This window comes from Lepidochelys kempii, chromosome 1 (assembly GCF_965140265.1).
Source record: "Lepidochelys kempii isolate rLepKem1 chromosome 1, rLepKem1.hap2, whole genome shotgun sequence".
Lineage (NCBI taxonomy): Eukaryota > Metazoa > Chordata > Testudines > Cheloniidae > Lepidochelys > Lepidochelys kempii.
The window spans coordinates 40,603,935-40,627,484 of NC_133256.1; positions in this window are offsets into that span (position 1 = coordinate 40,603,935).

Below are 23,550 nucleotides of genomic sequence, written 5' to 3' on the forward strand. Positions count from 1 at the left end.
CCTTGGCCAGTGAGCTGTACATATATTTGTTTTTAAAGCTCTGAAAGTATGTAGGCTGTCATCTGATCTTTATTAACCTGCGAGATGTTGAATGCATCTTGTTTCTAAAAGTCACTGCAAATGGCTGGCACATGCTTTCTCCATAAATACTGTGTGATGTGTGCTTTTTATATAGCTGGGTTCTTGTCCACTTTTCTGCGAATCAGTTGGCATGTGCAGACAGCTGGACAAATTCTGCTTTTGGCACTTAACTCCGTTGAGAAGCTTATTTTATTAAGATGGCCGCCGAGTGCTGCACAGAAGTGTCAGTGTGCTGGCTGGAAAATAACTTTCAGGTTTAAACAAAGACACCATACTGGTCACACTTGAGTCACTTTGGCCTTCCATGAATCATTTGAGCCTTTCATTGTGCATCATAGTATATTCAGCTTCTTGGGTACCTTTTGGAAGATTGTGGTGGGACTCTGTTTTCCAGAGTAGAGTCTGCCTCCATACTCACTGGGTTTGTGCTTGAAAACATGCCGCTTGTGCTTCAATATCCCATCCTGAGCTGATCTGTAAGACCACTATCCTTCTCTATCAAATTCTTCCTCAGAATCCATGTCTGCTTCACCATCCATAAGAAACACTTAATGATGGCGGGTTTGCAAGGCAGATAAGAACATAAGACTGGCCATAGTGGATGAGACCAATGGTTCATCTAGCCCAGTATCCTGTCTTCCAATAGTGGCCAATGCCAGGTACTTCAGAGGGAATGACAACAACAGGCAATCATCAAATGAGCCATCCTTTGTCATCCACTCCCAGCTTCTGGCAAACAGAGGCTGGGGGCACCCAGAGCATGGGGTTGCATCCCTGCCCATCCTGGCTAATAGCCATTGATGGACCTATCCTCCATGAACTTATCTAGTTCTTTTTTTAACCTTGTTATAGTTTTGGCTTTCATAACATCCCGAGGCAAATAGTTCCACCAGTTGACTATACATTGAAGATGATTGACACTTCATTTAGTTATAACAATATTATTTTTAAAATGTGTTTGTACCATGACAACATCAGACCTGACAGCTATAGGAGAGTGGTGGAAGGCAGGAATATGAGTCCTAGAATGGTGAAGGCACTTTTGCCTATGAACTGAAAAGAGGTTACCTCAGGTTAATTAGACACACCTGAATCCAATTAAGGGCCTCTGGTAACCTTTTAAAACCTCTCTAGTGAGAGGGAGTAGGAGGAAGGATGAGAAAGAAGCTGCAGCAGGGTTAGGGACAGCAGGGAGAAAAGGCTTCTCCTAGATGGGGAGTTGCTCTCCTCCATACAGGGTAAATATTGAGTTTACTTCTATCTGGGGGAGGCTAGCAACCAGAAGCCAGCATAAGTCAGTGCTCTGGTGGGGGCAAGGAAATGTATATCTTTTGTGTTGTGGGTTTTTTTCCTTAAGAGAACGACTTTGGACTATCCTGAGGCCCACCTTGAATATACTGTAAATAAACCAAAGTTAAGAATTAGTAAATCATTCCTACTCTGGAGCTTTTTATCACCTCCTTCCCCGCCAGAAGGAGGAACGCTGAGGCTGACATGGTGAAAGAGGTGCCTTGCCACAGTACATATGTGCATCAAATTGTATGCACTTACACGTATCCCTTTTCCCACAACCTTCAGACAGCACCTGTATTTTTACATTGTAAACATTTCTGAGCTGTGACTGTGTCTTCATCTTCATCCATGTAATGTCTCCACCATTCTGATGGGGCCTCTGGGCATTACTACTATATAAATAATAATAAGCTAATGTAGAATGGATAATAAATATATGGGACCAAACTGAGAGGTAGCCTAAGTGGTGATGAAAGTAACAAAGTTGATATTATCCAGCAAAAATTTGTGTTAGTTGGGGAGCTTGTTATATTTCTTATACCTTTTTTACACTCTCCTGATGGTTGCTTTTCCTGCATCATCTCTGGTGTTTTGTTACCTCTCTTATAGAAACAACACTAGTGAATGATGAGAACACGGTAGATGCTATTTGCATTTTAGTAAAGCATTTAACATACTTATAGATATCAAAATTAAATAAACAGGATAAAATAAAAACTTTTTTAAAATTTAATTTAAATTGGTTTGGATTAAAAGCTGGCTGAAAAGATCTTCACAAAAAGGTAGAATAAATGGGAATATATTGAGTTAGAGGATTTCTTGGTGGGATCTAAAAGAGGATGTAAAGAGCACATTAATCAGATCTGTGGATGACACTAAATTGAGAGGATTTGCGAACACTAATTAGGACAGAAATAATTTAAATGGACCTAGATATTAGAAACATTGAGAGAAAAGAGAAAAATGAAATTGAGTTTGGGAAGATAGTTAATGTACATAGAAAAACAACCTGAATATTATGTACTTAATAGGAGAGATAAACCAGGGAAGCCATAAAGAAATCTAGGGGTGATGGTAGACTGTCAATAGGACAGAAGTTTGCAGTGTGACATGGCGGCAAAAAAACCTAATGAATGTTGATCTACATGCATGAAGGTATCATATCAAAAGTGGGGAGGCAATGTCTCCTCTCCATCTGAGTTTGGTATTACTGCACCTGAAATGTGACATTCAGTTTGGGTCGCCAAATTATTGGAAAGATAATCACAAATTAGAAGGCGCTCATAGAAGAGTAAATTGATCAGGAAGGTGGATGACTTGAGTTTTGAGGAAAGATGGAAACCCTTATTCATCTAAGTAGTCCTATTGTAGTCAATAAGACTACTCACATGAGTGAAGATTTGGAAAATTTGACCCTAATACTATAGAGTAAAAAGAAAACAAAAGATTTTATTTGCTTCTTTTTCTTCCATTAAAGCAATGACAAAATATTAGAAAAGCAAGGAAGGCAAAGCAAACTTGTAATTTCTCAAAAAGAAAAGGAGTACTTGTGGCACCTTAGAGACTAACCAATTTATTAGAGCATAAGCTTTCGTGAGCTACAGCTCACTTCCTCAGATGCATATCGTGGAAACTGCAGCAGGCTTTATATATACACAGAGAATATGAAACAATACCTCCTCCCACCCCACTGTCCTGCTGGTAATAGCTTATCTAAAGTGATCATCAGGTGGGCCATTTCCAGCACAAATCCAGGTTTTCTCACCCTCCACCCCCCCACACAAATTCACTCTCCTGCTGGTGATAGCCCATCCAAAGTGACAACTCTTTACACAATGTGCATGACAATCAAGTTGGGCTATTTCCTGCACAAATCCAGGTTTTCTCACATCCCCCCCACCCCCATACACACACAAACTCACTCTCCTGCTGGTAATAGCTCATCCAAACTGACCACTCTTCAAGTTTAAATCCAAGTTAAACCAGAACATCTGGGGGAGGGGGTAGGAAAAAACAAGAGGAAACAGGCTACCTTGCATAATGACTTAGCCACTCTCAGTCTCTATTTAAGCCTAAATTAATAGTATCCAATTTGCAAATGAATTCCAATTCAGCAGTTTCTCGCTGGAGTCTGGATTTGAAGTTTTTTTGTTTTAAGATAGCGACCTTCATGTCTGTGATTGCGTGACCAGAGAGATTGAAGTGTTCTCTGACTGGTTTATGAATGTTATAATTCTTGACATCTGATTTGTGTCCATTTATTCTTTTACGTAGAGACTGAGAAACAGGGAAAGATTAAGAATGAGCTCTCAAAAATGGATACTCTCATAAAAAACCAAACTTCCACACAAGCTTCCTCGTGGTTGGATTTTATTAAAACTAGACAAGCCATTTACAACGCACACTTTGCTTCTCTACAAAAGAAAAAGGACACTAAACTTTCTAAACTACTACATGCTACAAGGGGCCACAGCAATGGTTCCCTCAACCCACCTAGCAATATTGTTAACCTATCCAACTATACTCTCAGCCCAGCAGAAGCAGCTGTTCTATCTCGGGGCCTCTCCTTCTGCCCCTCCACCCCCACGAACATGATACAGTTCTGTGGTGACCTAGAATCCTATTTTCGACGTCTCCGACTCAAGGAATATTTCCAAAATACCTCTGAACAGCATACTAATCCACAGAGTTCTCCCTACCAACACTACAGAAAGAGGGATTCTAGGTGGACTCCTCCTGAAGGTCGAAACAGCAGACTGGACTTCTACATAGAGTGCTTCCGCCGACGTGCACGGGCTGAAATTGTGGAAAAGCAGCATCACTTGCCCCATAACCTCAGCCATGCGGAACGCAATGCCATCCACAGCCTCAGAAACAACTCTGACATCATAATCAAAAAGGCTGATAAAGGAGGTGCTGTTGTCATCATGAATAGGTCGGAATATGAACAAGAGGCTGCTCGGCAGCTCTCCAACACGAGTTTCTACAAGCCATTACCCTCTGATCCCACTGAGAGTTACCAAAAGCAACTACAGCATTTGCTCAAGAAACTTCCTGAAAAAGCACAAGATCAAATCCGCACAGACACACCCCTGGAACCCCGACCTGGGATATTCTATCTACTACCCAAGATCCATAAACCTGGAAATCCTGGGCGCCCCATCATCTCAGGCATTGGCACCCTGACAGCAGGATTGTCTGGCTATGTAGACTCCCTCCTCAGGCCCTACGCTACCAGCACTCCCAGCTACCTTCGAGACACCACTGACTTCCTGAGGAAACTTCCTGATAACACCATCCTGGCCACTATGGATGTAGAAGCCCTCTACATCAACATTCCACACAAAGATGGACTACAAGCCGTCAAGAACACTATCCCCGATAATGTCACGGCTAACCTGGTAGCTGAACTTTGTGACTTTGTCCTTACCCATAACTACTTCACATTTGGGGACAATGTATACCTTCAGATCAGCGGCACTGCTATGGGTACCCGCATGGCTCCACAGTATGCCAACATTTTTATGGCTGATTTAGAACAACGCTTCCTCAGCTCTCATCCCCTAAAGCCCCTACTCTACTTGTGCTATATTGATGACATCTTCATCATCTGGACCCATGGAAAAGAAGCCCTTGAGGAATTCCACCATGATTTCAACAATTTCCATCCCACCACCAACCTCAGCCTGGTCCAGTCCACACAAGAGATCCATTTCCTGGACACTACAGTGCTAATAAACAATGGTCACATAAACACCACCCTATACCGGAAACCTACTGACCGCTATTCCTACCTACATCCTCCAGCTTTCACCCTGACCACACCACACGATCCATCGTCTACAGCCAAGCTCTGCGATACAACCGCATTTGCTCCAACCCCTCAGACAGAGACAAACACCTACAAGATCTCTGTCAAGCTTTCTTACAACTACAATACCCACCTGCAGAAGTAAAGAAACAGATTGATAGAGCCAGAAGAGTTCCCAGAAGTTACCTACTACAGGACAGGCCTAACAAAGAAAATAACAGAACGCCACTAGCCGTCACCTTCAGCCCCCAACTAAAACCCCTCCAACGCATTATTAAGGATCTACAACCTATCCTGAAGGATGACCCAACACTCTCACAAATCTTGGGAGACAGGCCAGTCCTTGCCTACAGACAGCCCCGCAACCTGAAGCAAATACCAACAACAACATACCACACAACGGAACCACTAACCCAGGAACTTATCCTTGCAACAAAGCCCGTTGCCAATTGTGCCCACGTATCTATTCAGGGGACACCATCACAGGGCCTAATAACATCAGCCACACTATCAGAGGCTCGTTCACCTGCACATCCACCAATGTGATATATGCCATCATGTGCCAGCAATGCCCCTCTGCCATATACATTGGTCAAACTGGACAGTCTCTACGTAAAAGAATAAATGGACACAAATCAGATGTCAAGAATTATAACATTCATAAACCAGTCAGAGAACACTTCAATCTCTCTGGTCACGCAATCACAGACATGAAGGTCGCTATCTTAAAACAAAAAAACTTCAAATCCAGACTCCAGCGAGAAACTGCTGAATTGGAATTCATTTGCAAATTGGATACTATTAATTTAGGCTTAAATAGAGACTGGGAGTGGCTAAGTCATTATGCAAGGTAGCCTGTTTCCTCTTGTTTTTTCCTACCCCCTCCCCCAGATGTTCTGGTTTAACTTGGATTTAAACTTGAAGAGTGGTCAGTTTGGATGAGCTATTACCAGCAGGAGAGTGAGTTTGTGTGTGTATGGGGGTGGGGGGGATGTGAGAAAACCTGGATTTGTGCAGGAAATAGCCCAACTTGATTGTCATGCACATTGTGTAAAGAGTTGTCACTTTGGATGGGCTATCACCAGCAGGAGAGTGAATTTGTGTGGGGGGGTGGAGGGTGAGAAAACCTGGATTTGTGCTGGAAATGGCCCACCTGATGATCACTTTAGATAAGCTATTACCAGCAGGACAGTGGGGTGGGAGGAGGTATTGTTTCATATTCTCTGTGTATATATAAAGCCTGCTGCAGTTTCCACGATATGCATCTGAGGAAGTGAGCTGTAGCTCACGAAAGCTTATGCTCTAATAAATTGGTTAGTCTCTAAGGTGCCACAAGTACTCCTTTTCTTTTTGCGAATACAGACTAACACGGCTGTTACTCTGAAACTTGTAATTTCTGTAATTCATTGTATTCCTTTTTTTACCCTTCCCATTTCCACTAACTTTTTCATTGCCCCTTTATTGATTTCCATTATCTTGAACTGACATGTTGAGCCTGGGTCTACCAGTTGAAATGACCTGCGTTCATTTACCATCAATACTGTTCTAACTCCAACCTTCCTGACATTGTGTTTTAATGTGAATTCCAGACACAGCACTGAAATATTGATCTAATTGATGCTTAACAACACACAAAGTCAACACATGCAGATATTGATTTTTTTTTTAACCCTTGGAATATTTCCTTATCAAGGTAGGTTGTTGAAGTGTACAGTGCACTCTTTAAAACAGATGCAAACTTATACTTCAGAATTTCCATGGTTATTTTTAAAATCCATTTTAATATATTAAAATATTTAGGGAAACACTTAATCATGTGCTTAAGTCCTGTTGACTTAAATGTAAGCACATGCTGTCAGGATTTCCTGAATCAGGGCCCAAAAAATGATGGACCAGGTTCTAAGTTGGTGTAAAACTGGTACAATATGTCCATTTCTCTAGGCATCTCTAATTCCTCCTGGGGAAATTCTGTGCCCCTGCAGCAAGGCAGAAAAATGCCCCCCTGCAGATTCCCTTTGCTTCCTTGCAGAAAATGGTTTCTGTGGGGAAACAAAGAGAAGCCGCACCAGTGCTCACTCACCCTTCCTCAGCAGCTGAGGCAAGTCTATTCGGGCAGTCGGGGTGGGGGAAGAGATAAATTACTCGGGGGAGGGGGGCCTGGGGATGTCCGGGTGGCCCAAGGACATCAGTCTCAGCTGTGGGTGGGGGAGGACGGTGACAGTTCCCCCTCCCCAACACAGAGCAGCTGGGGCTGGGTCAGATCCAGAATTTGGTAAGTATTTGGTAAGTCAGCCCCAGAAATTTCCTCTAGCTGCAGGAAGCTCTGCACCATGGGGGTGGGGGATCGAAGCTTGGGGTGGGCGGGGGAGTCCAGGTGAGGCTCGGTGCGGGAAGTCTATATGCACAGGGGTTGGGCGGACAGGGGGAGCAGCTCCCTGTACAGTGATCCCTTCGCCCACCTGCACACCTGGAATCCCACCCCCACCAAGCCCCCTCCACATTAGGAGCCCCCCAAAGCCTCACCCCACCGAGCTTCACCCCCTGCATCAAAAGAGCCTCCCATACCTGGACCCCCACCCCACTGAGCCCCAGCCAGCTGCACCCTGACCCCCCCACCCTCCCAATCACCTTCATATGGACTCTCTAGCAGAGTCCCATTCCCCCTGCACCCAGAACCCCACACCGAGCCCCTGTGCATCCAGATTCCACCCCCCACACGCAGACCCCCCACTGAGCTTCCCACACCCAGAATGCACCAAAAAAAATTCTGCACACAATATTAAAATTATGCATATTTTATTTATCAAAATAACACAATATAATTACACCATTTTCAATTATTTGCTAACAAGTATTTTGAAATAGATTACCAAAATAATTGAAAAGGGCGTGAGTATATTGTTATTGTGTTTCTGGTACTCTTGAGGGAATTCTGCACCAAAACATTTAAATTCTGCAAAGTTCTGCATATTTTAATTGTCAAAATATCACAAAGAGAATATTGCAGAATTTTAATATTGTGTGTAGAATTTTAATTTTTTTGGTGCGGAATTCCCTCAGAAGTATCTAATGCATACAGTAACAGGATATCTAGGAGTGCATTTCAAATGTGATGGGAATGCATTTTGGTATATTTTTACATCTGCTCTATAGTATGGATACAAAACTTCATGACTATACTTTTTGAGGGTTGAGTTCCATTTCTTATGTCCAAACTGTCTGTATATAATTCTGAATGGGAGGCAGACTGAGTGATAGTTAATGAAACTGTATCACACATACTGAGTGGTATCATACTAGCCTGGAAAAACATGGGAAAAGGTATTACGTAGGGATAGTGAGGTTGAAGCTTGTGCATTTAAATCATTATTATTCATGTGGCTGGCCTATGCTGATCTTAGGAACAAAGTAAGCATGAGAATTCCTGTTACAGTAAAATACTTACCAAATTAAGCCTGAACTTAGTCATGCCTTTTTTACAGTGATGTTAGATTTGGTAAGTGTTCTTTGCACAGAGGTCCCATATACAGTGCATGTGCACACCGTTTTTCAATTTCAAGCACACTTATTGGCATGACAAGTCATACAAAGTTGCCAAAGTGGAAGAAAGGGATCAGCTTCCCAGGTATCTTTCAGAAGTAGCTATATTCTCCCTAGAATAGGGCTTTTCACAGTTTGTGAAATGCTGGACCCATTGGCAAAACACCGATTGACTTAGTAGGGCCAGGATTTCACCAAGTATGTTGTGGTTACATCCACTGTGTTAATTTGTCATTACTGTTTATTCCTGATACAGTGGTAGATTACTTTATATAATGAAGCTATCTCTGTGGTCTTTCGCCAAGTGTTAGGCACAGTTTTTCCTCGTTCTTTGTTAACGAAAAGTCTTCTTTCACTTCTAACAATTTGAGGAAATTGTTTCTCACTCTTCCTCTTATTTTGGGCATTGAGGTAGTAAAATCTCCATTTTAATTTCTTCTCTGTCACACTTGTTGCACAGTTCCGTCGATCTGAACTGTACTTTGTATCTCCAGTTTCCAAGCCTAGTTATAGTCACTGATTTTGTAGTTACAGTAGAAACTCAGAGTTACAACATGTCTGGAATGGAGGTTGTTCATAACACTGAAATGTTTGTAACTGAACAAAACATTATGGTGGTTCTTTCAAAAGTTTACAACTGAACAGTGACTTAATATACTTTTGAAACTTCGCTGTGCAGCAGAAAAATGCTGCTTTTAACTATCTTAATTTAAATGGAACAAGCAAAGAAGTAGTTTCCTTACGTGTCAAATCTTGTTTATTAAAATTTGCCTTTTTTTCTGGGGAAAGTAACTTCTGTCTTGGCAAGTAAGTATTCACTGTAATTTTGGTTCCTCTCTTATCAGTGAAGAGGAAGGTGTGTGTAAATGAATTGGCCGCCCCCATACACTCTCTCTTGGCTGGGGTGCCTCTGCATTGTGTAATGCCGACAGATCCTAGTCGTCAGCGGGCAGGATCGAATCTGGGGCTTATGGAGCTTAGTGCATGAGCCAAAAGCCAACGGGCTGTTAGCTAAGGCTGTAGAGCAGACTCATTTTATCTCTCTCTTGAAGTGGTCTTGGTGCCACGAGAGGGGACAGAACATCACACCCAGGAGGTGTGTGGGTTACACACTTCCCCTAGCTGAGAGCGCATCCCAAGCTTCAGAGACTTCCCAGTTGGAATCCCGGATGAGCCCCCACTTGTAACGCCGACAGACCCCAGTTGTCAGTGGGCGGGATCAAACCTGGGGCCTTTGGAGCTTAGTGCATGAGCCTCTACTGGATGAGCTAAAAGCTAACTGACTGTTAGCTAAGGCTGTAGAGCACACTCATTTTAGCTCTCTTTTTAAGTGGTCTCAGTACCCCTAGAGGGGACAGAACACCACTCCCAGAAGGTTTGTGGGTTACAACTGCACTGCCCTTTATTCTCCTTCTTCCAGGCCCTTTTCCAGAGACTTCACACACTTGATCATCCAGTCACCATCTTTGTTGGGGTCTGGGTTTATTCAAATAACTCAAAGTGGCCCAAATCCGTCCCGAGGCCTGGCTCTGTCCTCAGAGCCTGGATGAGCAAAAGGGTTCCTTCATAGATTCCATTTTAATGAGTTCTTAAGAGGTGACCCACCCTGAGATTCAGCTTGCAGCTGCTCTGCTCAGAGTTGGCTCCCCTGTAGACTTCCCAGAGTCAGCCCTCTTACAGCTCTCTTATAAGGAACCAGCTGCTTGAGGTCCCCTCCCTGCACCAGGTGTCTCTGCTTAGCTCATTTAACAAGTCTGCTCCAGGCTTCAAGTCTTCGGCAGGCAGCTCCCTCATTCCCTCTTACTCCCTTTGCTCTCTGTGTGATACCTCCAGAGCTTCAGGATATGGTTCCCTGATTAGACTATAATTGATCTTTAGTTGTTCCATCTCAAAATTATTTCTATTGTTTCCACATGATTGCCTCCTCCCAGCTCCTAGCAGTATCCATTATTCTCCTGAATCACAGCAACCCTTAGCAGTTATGTAGCTTTTTGTATTTTCAAAGCACTGGCCGTACGTTATAAATTTAGGTTCAGAAATGCTTCAGCTTAGAGACGCTTTTGGAATCATTAGTAGTGAAATTCATGTTTCAAACTTCAGCCTGCAACATCTTTTTTCAGAAGTTTTAATGCTAACTACAGTTTTATGGTCATGTTCTCATTGATAGATTCTGTGTGTGGATGTGTGTAACAGACAGAGAGCGAGAGAGCACACACAGAAATCATGGAGCATTTGATAATTCTATTCCTGTTTTCTTACTCCATGGCTATCACCATAATTCTGAGTGCTTTACTATAAACACTATCATTACCGTTCAGAAAGGAAGTCTGTTAAAACCTTTGCTATCACTTGCTCTTAACTTTTTTTAAACATTCTCGTTTGAGGTTCCTTCCATGCTTGGCTCTCAGTCCAGAAATGATTTTTCTTTTCTTTTTTGGATCATTTGAGGAAAATCTCTACCACTGTTTTGTGAGTAATGTGTACATTTGGGCTATTAGTTGAAAACATCACAGGTGCGGGGGAATGGCTGGTTGTGTTGTGTCTTATACTAAGATTGTAAGCTCTTTGTACAGGAACTGCCTGCCTTTTTTGTTCTGTGTTTGTACAGAACCTAGCACAATGTGGGCCTGGCCATTACTCTGACTCCGAGGTGCTTCAGTAATATAAATACATAATAGTCAGCTGTTCAAAACATTTTTATTTTTCCCTGAACATTTTTGCAAACTACTTTTTGTTTTGTTTGTTGACACACATCTGAGGCACAATTCCACCCCTTCGTCTCTTCACTCTGCGGGGAGGGGAATCGTTCACCAATGACCCATTCCAGCAGAAAATTACAATACACCCTAGACTGGTCAGTGGTGTGTGGGGGTTATGGAGCCGAAGCTCCATCCACCATCTGGTCCCGTCAACCTACAACATGTTTCCTTGCGCCTGGGTGGAACGCGGTGCCTGCTGACTCCTAAGCACCTGGACCTGGGGTTCAAATGGCCTGTGCAGAGGCTTAAGGGTGTGCTTATTCCCTGTAACTCACTTGCACATGTATATAGCCCAAATTACAATCTAGCTCTGGCCCCCGTGGCTGGCACACTGAACAGTTATGGACGACTAATGGATGAGCAGAAAGAAAGAACTAGATCATAGATTTTGGCCTTTCCTGTTTAGGATTCAAAAGAAGCACCACTCCATCCACGAGAGCAGAATGCAGAGTAGAGGGATAGCTTTAGTGGAGGATGCAATTTTTGGAAACAAAAAAAGCTGGTATACTCTTTAGAGAGAGAGAAAGAGACTTCCACAAAGGCAACAGGGCATTTAACTTAGTCAACTAGAGAAAGACAAATGCCTCAAAGGAAACATGGAAAGAAAGGAAACATGTCTAAATCAACATTTCACTGAAAGGACAGAGTTTCTTGAACAGTGAGGCTCAACGATGATAATTCTTTCACATGCTGTGTGATTATAAACCTTGACAGACTCACTGCAATTTTCAAAGTGCATGCCAGCGAGACAATGGCATCCCTACTATTTACACAGGGCCAGGCTGGGTTCTGCTGCTCTGTGGATACATGGAGTGGAAGGCAAAAGGAGGCAGTCCCTGAAAGGAGCAGCAGGATGGCCCAGTTAGCCATCCTGTTCTGCCCAGAGTGAAAGAACTGCTTGGGCATAGAAAGGACATGGTCCCATGTCCTTATACTCCCTATGCACAACCAGCAGAGCTGTTCAGGTCCATAAGGGGGTTATACTACACCCTATGAAGAGAGGTAGCAGCAGACACCCTTTCTCTGGTCATTGGGAACCTTCAGGAGGAATTGTTGCTCAGGGAGCAGTCGAGAACATCACTTCCCCCAACTGAGGGCTGAGTTTGAAAGCACCTTTGAGCTCATTGTCAGTAACTGAGATGCAACCTTCAGCAGCCGCAGAGACATGAAAAATAACTAATTTGGAATACACTGTTAATGTACAAAAGAATGTTATTTATAAGGCAGCAGTTTAGATTACTACAAAGGAATCATTAATTTGTTCACCAAAACAGCCAAATAAATGTTACAATAGGTGCAGCCTTACTGATGACTCAGTGAGAGATCGAGCCTTTGAAGTCTGTCGCCAGTTTTGAGCCTTGAGAAGTCTGTTTCTGTCTATGTCACTGCCACCCACATGCCTGTCTCTGTCTGTGGCTTTGTTTTAAATTGTCAGCTTTCCTCAAGGCATCAATGCCTCATCATCATCATCAGGCTCCAAGCAGTGCTTTGCTCAGAGAGCTGTGCACAGAGCTATGAACAGCCAGATGCAGCCTGAGAGCTACATATGGAGTATCATGGCAGGAAGCAGAGATACATGCACCACTGTGCTAGCTAGCAGAAAAAGGAACATGGATTTGCAATGGAAAAGGCAGTCACGGAGCTAAGCAGACAGGGGTTGTTCTATATTATTCAGCTCCTCAGTCAATAAGGTTTCAGTATTGCTCCGTAACAGAGAATAGTCTGGGAGTTCTGACAGTAATAATCAATCGCCATCTCTAATATTTCTATTTTTCATCAATAGGCCTCAAAGAACAAGGGGATCATTATCTCCATCTGACAGATGGGGCAACTGAGGCATAATAATGCACAGTGCTGTAGATGGCAAGAAGTGCCATACAGCCACCATCTTTTTAACCTACCCTAAAAATTGCATGAAACATAAGTAATACATTTGAGGGCATTTCACTTTGATATACTCAGTGCTTTCTCACTCTTTTGAATAAAACTATGCAAACAGCAATGCATGGAAATGTTAACGGGCAGATGTGACACAGATTAATTTCATGCCTGCCACAAGATCTTGTGAGTTTCATATTTCATATTATTGTAACTCTGGGTTACCAGGACCATTAAACATTATTTGCAGTGGAAACATGATCCTACTGAGTTTGGGCAGTTAAACAGAAATCCAGGCTCAGTTTGAGGGGGAAGGGTCACCATTCTCGCTAACTCAGTGGGTATAATCGAAAATGGTTGTGAAGTTTGTGGATATAATGACCAGAAAAGACCATACAACAAGCGTCACCAACATACGTGATGAGCCATTATAATCAATAATGCACTAACATGGAAAATGAAAAACTCCGGATTTTTTTCTTGTAACTTTTGCTTTAAAATGTCCATAATTACAGCCTCATAGCAGCATCCCTTTTTAATTAGAGATGTTTTAAAATATTTTTAGAGGGGAAAAAAATCATATTACCAGCCAAGGAACCAATTCTGCCATCCTTAATCACAGTGAGCAGTACCTTAGCCCTGGTCTACACTAGGACTTTAGGTCGAATTTAGCAGCATTAAATCAATGTAAACCTGAACCCGTCCACACGAAGCCCTTTATTTCGACTTAAAGGGCTCTTAAAATCGATTTCCTTACTCCACCCCTGACAAGTGGATTAGCGCTTAAAGCGGCCTTGCCGGCTCGAATTTGGGGTACTGTGGACACAATTCGAAGGTATTCGCCTCCGGGAGCTATCCCAGAGTGCTCCATTGTGACCACTCTGGACAGCACTCTCAACTCAGATGCACTGGCCAGGTAGACAGGAAAAGAACCGCGAACTTTTGAATCTCATTTCCTGTTTGGCCAGCGTGGCAAGCTGCAGGTGACCATGCAGAGCTCATCAGCAGAGGTGACCATGATGGAGTCCCAGAATCGCAAAAGAGCTCCAGCATGGGCCGAACGGGAGGTACGGGATCTGATCGCTGTTTGGGAAGAGGAATCCGTGCTATCAGAACTCCGTTCCAGTTTTTGAAATGCCAAAACCTTTGTCAAAATCTCCCAGGGCATGAAGGACAGAGGCCATAACAGGGACCCGAAGCAGTGCCACGTGAAACTGAAGGAGCTGAGGCAAGCCTACCAGAAAACCAGAGAGGCGAATGGCCGCTCCAGGTCAGAGCCCCAAACATGCTGCTTCTATGATGAACTGCATGCCATTTTAGGGGGTTCAGCCACCACTACCCCAGCCGTGTTGTTTGACTCCTTCAATGGAGATGGAGGCAATATGGAAGCAGGTTTTGGGGACGAAGAATATGGTGATAATGAGGTTGTAGATAGCTCACAGCAAGCAAGCGGAGAAACCGGTTTTCCCGACAGCCAGGAACTGTTTCTCACCCTGGACCTGGAGCCAGTACCCCCCGAACCCACCCAAGGCTGCCTCCTGGACCCAGCAGGTGGAGAAGGGACCTCCGGTGAGTGTACCTTTTAAAATACTATACATGGTTTAAAAGCAAGCATGTGAAAGGATTACTTTGCCCTGGCATTCGCGATTCTCCTGGATGTACTCCCAAAGCCTTTGCAAAAGATTTCTGGGGAGGGCAGCCTTATTGCGTCCTTCATGGTAGGACACTTTACCACTCCAGGCCAGTAACATGTACTCGGGAATCATTGTACAACAAAGCATTGCAGTGTATGTTTGCTGGCGTTCAAACAACATCCGTTCTTTATCTCTCTGTGTTATCCTCAGGAGAGTGACATATAATTCATGGTCACCTGGTTGAAATAGAGTGCTTTTCTTCAGGGGACACTCAGAGGAGCCCATTCCTGCTGGGCTGTTTGCCTGTGGCTAAACAGAAATGGTCCCCGCTGTTAGCCACAGGGAGGGGGGAAGGTTGAGGGGGCAGCCACGCGGTGGGGGGAGGCAAAATGCGACCTTGTAACGAAAGCACATGTGCTATGTATGTAATGTTAACAGCAAGGTTTACCCTGAAAGAGTGTAGCCACTGTTTTATAAAATGTGTCTTTTTAAATACCGCTGTCCCTTTTTTTTTCTCCACCAGCTGCATGTGTTTCAATGATCACAGGATCTTCTCCTTCCCAGAGGCTAGTGAAGCTTAGAAAGAAAAAAAAAACGCACTCGCGATGAAATGTTCTCCGAGCTTATGCTGTCCTCCCACACTGACAGAGAACAGACGAATGCGTGGAGGCAAATAATGTCAGAGTGCAGGAAAGCACAAAATGACCGGGAGGAGAGGTGGCGGGCTGAAGAGAGTAAGTGGCGGGCTGAAGACAGGGCTCAAGCTCAAATGTGGCGGCAGCGTGATGAGAGGAGAAAGGATTCAATGCTGAGGCTGCTGGAGGACCAAACCAGTATGCTCCAGTGTATGGTTGAGATGCAGTAAAGGCAGCTGGAGCACAGACTGCCACTACAGCCCCTGTGTAACCAACCGCCCTCCTCCCCAAGTTCCATAGCCTCCACACCCAGACGCCCAACAACGCGGTGGAGGGGCCTCCGGCCAACCAGCCATTCCACCACAGAGGATTGCCCAAAAAAAAGAAGGCTGGCATTCACTAAATTTTAAAGTTGTAAACTTTTAAAGTGCTGTGTGGCATTTTTCTGCCCTCCTCCACCACCCCTCCTGGGCTACCTTGGTAGTCATCCCCTATTTGTGTGATGAATGAATAAAGAATGCATGAATGTGAAGCAACAATTACTTTATTGCCTCTGCAAGCGGTGATTGAAGGGAGGAGGGGAGGGTGGTTAGCTTACAGGGAAGTAGAATGAACCAAGGGGTGGGGGGTTTCATCAAGGAGAAACAAACAGAACTTTCACACCGTAGCCTGGCCAGTCATGAAACTGGTTTTCAAAGCTTCTCTGATGCGTACCGCGCCCTCCTGTGCTCTTCTAACCACCCTGGTGTCTGGCTGCGCATAACCAGCAGCCAGGCAATTTGCCTCAACCTCCCACCCTGCCATAAACGTCTCCCCCTTACTCTCACAGATATTGTGGAGCACACAGCAAGCAGTAATAACAGTGGGAATATTGGTTTCGCTGAGGTCTCAGCGAGTCAGTAAACTGCGCCAGCGCGCCTTTAAACATCCAAATGCACATTCTACCACCATTCTGCACTTGCTCAGCCTGTAGTTGAACAGCTCCTGACTGCTGTCCAGGCTGCCTGTGTACGGCTTCATGAGCCATGGCATTAAGGGGTAGGCTGGGTCCCCAAGGATACATATAGGCATTTCAACATCCCCGACAGTTATTTTCTGGTCTGGGAATAAAGTCCCTTCTTGCAGCTTTTGACACAGACCAGAGTTCCTGAAGATGTGAGCGTCATGTACCTTTCCCGGCCATCCCACGTTGATGTTGGTGAAACGTCCCTTGTGATCCACCAGAGCTTGCAGCACTATTGAAAAGTACCTCTTGCGGTTTATGTACTCGGCGGCTTGGTGCTCCTGTGCCAAAATAGGGATATGGGTTCCGTCTATGGCCCCACCATAGTTAGGGAATCCCATTGCAGCAAAGCCATCCACTATGACCTGCACATTTCCCAGGGTCACTACCCTTGATATCAGATCATCTTTGATTGCGTGGGCTACTTGCATCACAGCAGCCCCCACAGTAGATTTGCCCACTCCAAATTGATTCCCAACTGACCGGTAGCTGTCTGGCGTTGCAAGCTTCCACAGAGCTATCGCCACTCGCTTCTCAACTGTGAGGGCTGCTCTCATCTTGGTATTCATGCGCCTCAGGGCAGGGGAAAGCAAGTCACAAAGTTCCATGAAAGTGCCCTTACGCATGCGAAAGTTTCGCAGCCACTGGGAATCATCCCAGACCTGCAACACTATGTGGTCCCACCAGTCTGTGCTTGTTTCCCGAGCCCAGAATCGGCATTCCACAGCATGAACCTGCCCCATTAGCACCATGATGCATGCATTGGCAGGGCCCATGATTTCAGAGAAATCTGTGTCCATGTCCTGATCACTCACGTGACCGCGCTGACGTCGCCTCCTCGCCCGGTATCGCTTTGCCAGGTTTCGGTGCTGCATATACTGCTGGATAATGCGTGTGGTGTTTAATGTGCTCCTAATTGCCAAAGTGAGCTGAGCGGCCTCCATGCTTGCCTTGGTATGGCGTCCGCACTGAAAAAAGGCGCGAAATGATTGTCTGCCGTTGCTCTGACGGAGGGAGGGGCGACTGACGACACGGCTTACAGGGTTGGCTTCAGGGAGCTAAAATCAACAAAGGAGGTGGCTTTACATTAAGGAGTATTTCTGGCAGGACTTCACGGAGGGTTCCAATAAGAAATGGTGCACCTAAGTTATTGTTCTTATTGGAACAAGGAGGTTAGCCTGGCCTCTGATTGATACATGGCTAGATTTACCTCGCTGCACCTTCTCTGTGAGTGACTGCAGTGTGACCTAGAGGAATGAGTCCCCTAGACAGGGGAGGAGGCAAATGAGTACAAAACAAATCTGGTCTATTTCTTGTTTTGATCCACTCCATCTATCTTTTACATCTTTGGCTGGCAGCAGATGGTGCAAAAGGACTGCACGCCATCCACATCTCATGGCTGCTCGGCAGAAAATGGTACAGTACGACTGCTAGCCATCCTCATCTCTTGCCTGCCCGGCAGAAGATGGTACAATACGACTGCTAGCAATCCGTATCGCCTGCCTGCTCACCATAAGACGGTTCAATAGGACTGACTGCAGCACTAAAGAGAATGACCTGGTCCAGTCGCTCCAAATTTAGTCCCTGCGCCCATGTCTGCCCAGGCGCTCCCAGCCGACGTGGCCAGGAGCACCTCGGACATGACGATGACGGCTACCAGTCGTACTGTACCGTCTGCTGCCACAAGGCAAGGGGTTGCTGCTACTGTGTAGCAATGCCGTACCGCGTCCGCCAGCACCCAGGAGACATAGGGTGACGGTTACCTGAGCGGGCTCCCTGCTTGCCGTGGTATGGCGTCTGCACAGGTAACTCAGGAAAAAAGGCGCGAAACGATTGTCTGCCCTTGCTTTCACGGAGGGAGGGAGGGAACGGGGGCCTGACGATATGTACCCAGAACCACCCATGACAATGTTTTAGCCCTATCAGGCATTGGGATCTCAACCCAGAATTCCAATGGGCAGCGGAGACTGCGGGAACTGTGGGATAGCTATCCACAGTGCAATGCTCCGGAAGTCGACTCTAGCCTCGGTACTGTGGAAGCACTCCGCCGAGTTAATGCACTTAATGCACTTAGAGCATTTTCTGTGGGGACACACACACTCGAATATATAAAACCGATTTCTAAAAAACCGACTTCTATAAATTCGACCTTATTCCGTAGTGTAGACATACTCTTAGTCCATGAGTAGACTGGGAATTCACAGACATTAACTCTCCCTGGCTCATCTGCAAACAAACTAAATGGCGGTGTCTGCATGCAGGGTCTGGCCAGGACGCAGCAGTCATGGAAGGGATTGCTAACTAAACTATACATGCACTGACCTGGGATGAAATTTCACGCTGGAATGGTTGAGTGGTTCTACTCTGCTCTCCAAGTCCAGGTGGAAGCGACGATAGCGGGGTAAAATGAAGCTATTTTGGTCAAAAATATTTCTATACTAATGGCTGTGCAATGTACAATTGGAAATAAAATGCAAAGGAAGGAAAGAAAAAGGCTGATGGGCCAGTGAGCAGAAAACCTGTAATTAGTTCTTTAGCTGTGATATACAATATGGAAACTATGTTCTAGCAAAAGAAACACCTCAACCTTACTTTCCCCTGAGGAATCTGTTGTGTTATAAAGTAAGACACGCTCTGGGAGATCAATCCGAGCTCAGGGTTAGGCTTCAGAAATAATATTGTGGCAGTAGCTGGTGGCTATTGGCTGCTGGACCTCAGCAGCTGCTTCCCTAATCTCTTCTAGCACATCATGTTGCACATCCTATTATGTGGGTGGGAAGGGTCTCTTAAGAAATTTTCGGGTCATCCATGAAGAACAGAAAACTGTGGATAAAAATGGAACGTTTCATAGGTAAAGGCTTTGTAATGTTGGACCGCCATTTAGAAAAAAGATGCAAATAAGCAACGGAAAAATAACCCTAGACCAATGTGGCATGATAGCATGAACATAGACACATGCCTTTCTCAAAAAAAAAAAGTACTTTTTATATTTTTTCATTGGATTCCGTGGATTTTTTTTTAGCTCTTTGTAAATAAAGAGTTGCAAACCTTGAGGTAATGGAATAATTTAGCTTTAGCTGCCTCAGCAGTATTATGTAAAAGGTCATCATTTACAATAGCAAAACACTTAAAGAAGACATCCTGCGTGCTCATAGACAACTTAAAAACACTTCATATTCGATATGCAGTATTTCAGATACTTTCTGTTTTTCTCTCAGTTGTTCATGATTAGGGACATGAGAATGAAAAGCAACATCTTTGTTTCTTAAGTATTCATCTATTCCTGCCACTTACTGGCTTTGCTGTGCAATAGCACAATGGTGCTTACATTAAGCCGGAAGAGAGCTATTTATACAACATTACTCAACTAAGAACTACTGCTTGAGTTGATGTTCTTACATCAAATCTAGCAACCTTCTCAGAAACAGCACCAGCTTGTTGGAAAACAAGGCACAAAGGGCCTAAATCCCCTCTGCCGTGCCCCTTGTGTCGTCATGCAGCACTGTGCAAAGGGAGGGCACAGTGGATCTGAAATGCTACCCAATCATGATGGCAGCACGGGTGTATAGGACAACGCATGGTGCAAGGCACTACAGCATCAGGCCCATAGTCTCTTAAAAGTTGCAAGAGAGTTCATCATTTTTAACAGTTTTGCTTGGAAGGTTCATCATAAAGGAAGCAGGAGCTAGTCAGGACAAATATTAGGAAAAGGAATGTGTTTACTGGTACTGGCAGCAGGCCCCAATGGCCTCCTCTCTGAAGATGCAGCTGCCATGGATGAGGATGATGTGTCCAACAGTGTTTCTCCTCCCCCCTTCCACCCCCTCCTCCCCCAAGATATCTGGTGAAGGCATAAGCCACGAAGATTGTCCTTTCTTGGAATCTTTGCTCTTTATGAAGACAGCTGAGACTGGTGACATGAGCTGTCTCATAGATAGCCTGTTCCCCACTTGACATCACAAAGCCAGATTCACCAGTACACTCTGGGTGCTTTGTGTAGCTCCAGGGATGCAGAACAGCTAGTAACTGGTCAGAAACAAGCAGGGAGAACTGGAGGTCCTGGTGATGTCAAGGAACTATGACGTGATTGGAATAACAGAGACTTGGTGGGATAACTCACATGACTGGAGTACTGTCATGGATGGTTATAAACTGTTCAGGAAGGACAGGCAGGGCAGAAAAGGTGGGGGAGTAGCACTGTATGTAAGGGAGCAGTATGACTGCTCAGAGCTCCGGTACGAAACTGTAGAAAAACCTGAGTGTCTCTGGATTAAGTTTAGAAGTGTGTGCAACAAGAGTGATGTAGTGGTGGGAGTCTGCTATAGACCACCGGACCAGGGGGATGAGGTAGATGAGGCTTTCTCACGGAAGCTACTAGATCGCATGCCCTGATTCTCATGGGTGACTTTAATTTTCCTGATATCTGCTGGGAGAGCAATACAGCAGTGCATAGACAATCCAGGAAGTTTTTGGAAAGCGTAGGGGACAATTTCCTGGTGTAAGTGCTAGAGGAGCCAACTAGGGGGGGCGCTTTTCTTGACCTGCTGCTCACAAACCGGGTAGAATTAGTGGGGGAAGCAAAAGTGGATGGGAATCTGGGAGGCAGTGACCATGAGTTGGTTGAGTTCAGGATCCTGACGCAGGGAAGAAAGGTAAGCAGCAGGATACGGACCCTGGACTTCAGGAAAGCAGACTTCGACTCCCTCAGGGAACGGATGGCCAGGATCCCCTGGGGGACTAACATGAAGGGGAAAGGAGTCCAGGAGAGCTGGCTGTATTTCAAGGAATCCCTGTTGAGGTTACAGGGATAAACCACCCCGATGAGTCGAAAGAATAGTAAATATGGCAGGCGACCAGCTTGGCTTAATGGTGAAATCCTAGCGGATCTTAAGCATAAAAAAGAAGCTTACAAGAAGTGGAAGGTTGGACATATGACCAGGGAAGAGTATAAAAATATTGCTCGGGCATGTAGGAATGATATCAGGAGGGCCAAATCGCACCTGGAGCTGTAGCTAGCAAGAGATGTCAAGAGTAACAAGAAGGGTTTCTTCAGGTATGTTGGCAACAAGAAGAAAGCCAAGGAAAGTGTGGGCCCCTTACTGAATGAGGGAGGCAACCTAGTGACAGAGGATGTGGAAAAAGCTAATGTACTCAATGCTTTTTTTGCCTCTGTCTTCACTAACAAGGTCAGCTCCCAGACTGCTGCGCTGGGCATCACAAAATGGGGAAGAGATGGCCAGCCCTCTGTGGAGATAGAGGCGGTTAGGGACTATTTAGAAAAGCTGGACGTGCACAAGTCCATGGGGCCAGACGAGTTGCATCCGAGAGTGCTGAAGGAATTGGCGGCTGTGATTGCAGAGGCATTGGCCATTATCTTTGAAAACTCGTGGCGAACGGGGGAAGTCCCGGATGACTGGAAAAAGGCTAATGTAGTGCCAATCTTTAAAAAAGGGAAGAAGAAGGATCCTGGGAACTACAGGCCAGTCAGCCTCACCTCAGTCCCTGGAAAAATCATGGAGCAGGTCCTCAAAGAATCAATCCTGAAGCACTTGCATGAGAGGAAAGTGATCAGGAACAGCCAGCATGGATTCACCAAGGGAAGGTCATGCCTGACTAATCTAATCGCCTTTTATGATGAGATTACTGGTTCTGTGGATGAAGGGAAAGCAGTGGATGTATTGTTTCTTGACTTTAGCAAAGCTTTTGACACGGTCTCCCACAGTATTCTTGTCAGCAAGTTAAGGAAGTATGGGCTGGATGAATGCACTATAAGGTGGGTAGAAAGCTGGCTAGATTGTCGGGCTCAACGGGTAGTGATCAATGGCTCCATGTCTAGTTGGCAGCCGGTGTCAAGTGGAGTGCCCCAGGGGTCGGTCCTGGGGCCGGTTTTGTTCAATATCTTCATAAATGATCTGGAGGATGGTGTAGATTGCACTCTCAGCAAATTTGCGGATGATACTAAACTGGGAGGAGCGGTAGATACGCTGGAGGGGAGGGATAGGATACAGAAGGACCTAGACAAATTGGAGGATTGGGCCAAAAGAAATCTGATGTGGTTCAATAGGGATAAGTGCAGGGTACTGCACTTAGGGCGGAAGAATCCAATGCACCGCTACAGACTAGGGGCCGAATGGCTAGGCAGCAGTTCTGTGGAAAAGGACCTAGGGGTGACAGTGGATGAGAAGCTGGATATGAGTCAGCAGTGTGCCCTTGTTGCCAAGAAGGCCAATGGCATTTTGGGATGTATAAGTAGGGGCATAGCGAGCAGATCGAGGGACCTGATCGTTCCCCTCTATTCGACATTGGTGAGGCCTCATCTGGAGTACTGTGTCCAGTTTTGGGCCCCACACTACAAGAAGGATGTGGATAAATTGGAGAGAGTCCAGCGAAGGGCAACAAAAATTATTAGGGGTCTGGAACACATGACTTATGAGGAGAGGCTGAGGGAGCTGGGATTGTTTAGCCTGCAGAAGAGAAGAATGAGGGGGGATTTGATAGCTGCTTTCAACTACCTGAAAGGGGGTTCCAAAGAGGATGGCTCTAGACTGTTCTCAATGGTAGCAGATGACAGAACGAGGAGTAATGGTCTCAAGTTGCAGTGGGGGAGGTTTAGATTGGATATTAGGAAAAACTTTTTCACTAGGAGGGTGGTGAAACACTGGAATGTGTTACCTAGGGAGGTGGTAGAATCTCCTTCCTTAGAAGTTTTTAAGGTCAGGCTTGACAAAGCCCTGGCTGGGATGATTTAACTGGGAATTGGTCCTGCTTCGAGCAGGGGGTTGGACTAGATGACCTTCTGGGGTCCCTTCCAACCCTGATATTCTATGATTCTATGAGAACTGGCCTGTCTGCTTAAGACAGTTTTGCATCAGCGGAGGGGCACAAAGCAAGTGGAGCATACCAGTGAGTCTGGCCT